We start from the raw sequence: 3,230 nt of genomic DNA, 5'->3' as shown, positions 1-3,230 counted from the left end.
GACTTCCAATTAGACAGTCTGGATCGAAATTTTTGAATCAAAGGTGACCAACCCGACACCAAATTCATGTTTACCCCCATTGGCAATCTGAGATACGTGAAAGGAATGGTACCACGGTTACATCCCAACCGTGATGTAATAGAATCGATCTCCACATTAGACACACCAATACCATACACATTAGATTTAGCAATATTTATTTTAAGACCCGATGCAATATAAAAAAGATTAATGCGCATATGTTTCTAATAGATTCCTCATCCCATTCCGATATTAACAAAGCGTCATTCGCATAAAATAAGTGTGATACCTTATAATTCGAAGTATCGGCACAAGCACCTCTAATAAAATTAGCATACAATGCTGCCTTTAGATCAATGTGGAGTCCTTCCATTACCAATGTGAATAAAATGGGCTAACTGTATCACCTTGTCCTCAACCCACTCATATGGCTAAACTCTTTAGTTGAGCTACCATTAACCAAAACTGAAGTACTAGCGTTAAACATATAGAAATCCAACGTCTCCATACTTCATCAAAACCGAAATTTATAAAGCATCATATCAAGATAATCTCAATTCACCGGGTCATACGCCTTTTCGAAATCTACTTATAACATCAGTTTTTTATTCTTTACTTTGTACCAGTCCATAACCTCACTTAAGAACAATGGACCGTCAAGAATTTGGCGCCTCGCTATAAAGGCCGATTGCTCAACACTAATAATTTGGTCAATAACTTTTGCCATACCAATCCATATAGTTTTCGTTTTTAGCCAAAAAAAAAAAATGGTTATCAAATTCCACTACAATTTTATTATCGGTACTTGACCTCAAGCTCAATCTTACACATTTATTTGGTATTTTGGTTGCGAGTCTTGAATCAAGCTCCACGCTGTAACTCTGTAAGCAAGTCGTGTTTAAGTTTTTTTTGGAGCAATGTTACATTCACTCACTTTTAACTTGTTTATCTCTGTTACGGACTATTTTCTTTCTCTTATTTCGCGATTATCTTTTTCTAATATTTTTATTTCTTTTGTATAAATATTTTTGTGTAAAACTTTTGTAGATGAAAGATTTTTTTAACAATTATATCAGTTGGGATTCATAATATTTTTGTCTTCACAACAGAAAAAAAAATGCATATAACAGCACAAAATCAATTTAGGCTATTAATTAGAGTAAATATCATTATCATAATTATCATATTCTCTAATTATCATATCATATTCTATAGAAAAACAAAGTGAATGTCAACAGCGTTGGGTGGGTGGTTGTGCTATTGCTTGAAGACAAAGAGTGTGTTTTCAAGCAATTTTTTATTGGATTTAAAACGCACGTAGCTAGTTTTATACACTTCTAAGATATTTGTAACCTTCGGATTATTGAAAGGGCAATTGCAATCTTAATTTTACATTCTTTAATGTCGTTATTTAATCTTAAGTAAACTAGTTAATAACCCGCGAAATCACAGAGAATTTACCAGAAAACTTTGTTACACGTTTTAATGATGGAGAAATAACTCTAAATCATTGTAATATTTATTTGACATGCTTTGAGTTTGAGTAAGTGATATTAAGCTATATGATGGTATACGTTATTATTGGTAGCTCGGGGTTGAATCGGGTGGTAGGTTCCAGCCTCCGGATGTTGTGCAACCCGTCAAAAGTAGGAGGAAATTTATAAGGATTGTAAAAGAGATTCATTAATCATTAATCATTCTTATCAGATTAATGATTATGGATTACAGATACCACTTACATATGTGGAAGCTGAATAACTTCCGCATAACAAATATAGATAGCTTAATCTCGTTTAAATACTCAACAATGTTGTTCATATGCAAATGTGTTATATAATCTTTTATAGATAGTGGTTCTTACAGATTATGTTTGCAATTTTACTATCTGATAAGTACTCTCCTTCTCATTATTATTGCCCACTTGTCAATTTTATTGAATTTAAGATATGTTGATTAATTGTCGATTTTGTCCTAATATTCTAAGTAAGTTTAACCGAATATAAATGAATTTCTAATAGTTTATTATGTAATTGGACGATTAGCTTGGGACATACTCCTTGGCATCTCAAAAAATTATTTTTGTTTGTCTCAAAAATAATGTCAATTACTTAAAATAATCACAAAAAAGTATTAAAGTTTAAATTATGTTTTTTTATTATTATTAATTATGTAACATTAAATATTAAATATGTCAAATATTTTAATAATTAATCTTTAAAACTATTTTCTTTAATTAAAATATCTCATTTAATGAAATACAAATTAGACATTATAAAAATATATCTTAAATTCAACAAAAAGGTAAATCGGACAGTATTTTCTAAGGACGAAGGAATATATAAATAGTAGGGTGGACAGTTATTGTAGGACGGAAAGGGATATGTATACATTTAATGAATATCATATAGAAATGAGAGTTATTATGATGATATATCTAATATATCTATATCTATATTTATATATTATATGTTTATGTTTATAAATTTAAACATTTCAGATGAAATCGAGTTTAATGGTATTCACATAGTTCTATCTTAACAATCTATATGTTCGATCATATTTTGGTAGTTTAAAGTGTACATATAAGAATATGTTAATGTATATGCATATATATAAGTTAATATGTATATATTTATATGTATATATGTATTTCGAGTGATAAATGGATATATCCGTGGATGATAAGTGGATGATAAATTGTTATTATATTCGATCTCCAAATTTTTCACATCATCCATATTATATTCATATCTATATCCATTTATCATCCATTTAAATCATTCATATATGTTCAAATAGATCGGATCAGATCGAATGGATATCCGATGGTATACCCCTAGTTGTAGATGTGCATTTTAAATATGGAGTAGTTTAATTGTAAAATCTCATAACTCATAAAGCGCATGTGATATTTTAAGACTTCAAATATCTTTTATGTCATTTCTTGTGATTAGCATGTCATCGACATAAATAATTAAACATGTTATTAATTGATCATTTTGTTTGAGAAATAAAGTATGGTCTGAATTACATTGTTTAAAGTCATATTTTTTCATGTCTAAGGCGAACTTCCCCAACCAGGCCCGTGAGGATTGCTTTAAACCATATAAAGATTTCTTAAGTAGGCAAACTTCCCTTTTTTTAAAGTTGACAGAGAATCCGGGAGGAGGTTCCATGTAGACTTCTTCTTTAAGCTCTCAATGGAGGAA

Source organism: Rutidosis leptorrhynchoides, chromosome 10 (genome assembly GCF_046630445.1).
Source record: "Rutidosis leptorrhynchoides isolate AG116_Rl617_1_P2 chromosome 10, CSIRO_AGI_Rlap_v1, whole genome shotgun sequence".
Classification (NCBI taxonomy): Eukaryota; Viridiplantae; Streptophyta; class Magnoliopsida; order Asterales; family Asteraceae; genus Rutidosis; species Rutidosis leptorrhynchoides.
The sequence above is the reverse complement of the archived record's forward strand: the minus strand, read 5'-3'. Positions refer to the sequence as shown.